Source organism: Echinops telfairi, unplaced genomic scaffold (genome assembly GCF_000313985.2).
Source record: "Echinops telfairi isolate 266 unplaced genomic scaffold, ASM31398v2 ScPeMD7_5;HRSCAF=22, whole genome shotgun sequence".
Taxonomy (NCBI): domain Eukaryota; kingdom Metazoa; phylum Chordata; class Mammalia; order Afrosoricida; family Tenrecidae; genus Echinops; species Echinops telfairi.
The window spans coordinates 14,725,108-14,726,892 of NW_022103901.1; positions in this window are offsets into that span (position 1 = coordinate 14,725,108).

Genomic DNA, 1,785 nt, shown 5'->3' on the forward strand with positions numbered 1-1,785 from the left:
TTAAGTGGAGAGAAAATGTTTTGAGAATGATGTACAAATGCGCTTTACACAATTGATGTGTGTATGGATTGTGATAACAGCTGTATGAGCCTCTAATAAAATGTTTTAATAAATAAATAAATAAAGGTTGTCTGCCTGAAGGTTATCTGCCAACAAAAGCAATCAGACTCTATTGTCTGCCCCGCCCAACTAGGGCCCACTCCCCTCAGGTAAGATCATAGACTGTTCCAGGGAAGAGCTCAAAGACACCTAAGGTCAAGCCAGCTCAGAGACGACCATGGTTAGGCTGCCATCTTGATTCTGAAGCCCACACATCTTGTTACATGTGTGTCCCTAGTGCCTCCCCTTCCTATTGCATGTGCATATTCTTAGCTCATCCGCCTCCTGTTATGAGTATGCGTTTTGTAAAACCCCTTCCTGTTACATGTGTTTACCATGGCCTCATGCCTGAGATTATATAAACTCGGTGGGATTACACTGCACAGTCTCTCTGCTTGGACCTAGCTCTTGACGTTATGACTGAGGAGTTGAGCCCTTGCGTGCTTTATCTCGTCTGATGCCTCTTTCATTTACCCCTCAATGACCCAACTGGCCCTTGGACTCATCCAGTTGTGGGGAGGCTGGTCCTCCACACCTCCCCATCCCCACCACCACCGCCCTACATCCCCTGCTAATCCTTTCATCAGTTAGTATCCCTATGTAGGCACTCCTTCTGTGCTTCATAAACTGTCAAACCCAACAGAAACACTACAAAACAAAACGACATGAAGTGGTAAGGATAAGACAATCGTGACATGAGCGGCAAGGATAAGACAATAGTAATATAAAGATAAAAATATCACAACAACCTGCTTCTTTTCTGGTCCCAGACAATCGATGCCTTGCTTCCCTTTCTGACACACCGGGCTTCAGCTTCTGAGGATTCCAGACAGTGACTTTAAAACCAAATAACTCTAATCGCTTTAGGGCCATGTAGTGAGGACCCTTGGTGGCATAACGGGTTATGCATTGGGCTGCAAACGTCAAGGCCAGCAGTTTGAAACCACCAGCCACTCAGGGGGAGCAAGAGGAGGTTTTCTACACTTGCCAAGAGTTACAGTTTCATAGTCCCACTGGGCACTCTGACTTGGAACAGATTGATCAGGCAGTGCATGAGTGAGACATAACCCCCAAACCATACAATGACTGTCTGACGGTGTGCCATTCAGGGTCTGATCGTATTCACAGGATTGTTTGGCCATAAGGATTTGGGAATATTTTCATTCCCTCACAAAGCAATCTTAAATCTACTCTCCCCAGTCCCCAATCCAGCCCTAGTCATCCGCGAATCTACTTTCTATCTCATTAGATTTACCACCCTGGGCATTTCAGATCAAAGGGATCATACAATAAGTGGTCTTTCATGATTGGCGCCTTCTACTTACCGTGATCTTTCAACATGTTGTCAGGAGAGACCAGTCCCTGGGGAAGGACATCAGGCTTGGTCAAGTAGAGGGACGGTGAAAGACAGAGAGGCCCTCGGTGAGACGGATGGACGCGGTGGCTGTAACCAGGGGCTCCAGCACAGGAACCATGGTGAGGATGGTGCCGGGCAGGGGCATGTTCATTCTGCTGTGCGTAAGGTTGCTCTGGCTTAGAACCAGCTCAATGGCCCTGTATTAGTCTGGGTACTTTGGAGAAACAAATCCACGGCGACTCACGTATAAGAGAGAGTTTTATGTAAAGAAAAGGTGCATCATGAAAACATCCCAACCCAATGCTGCCCAAGCCCACAAGTCCAACATT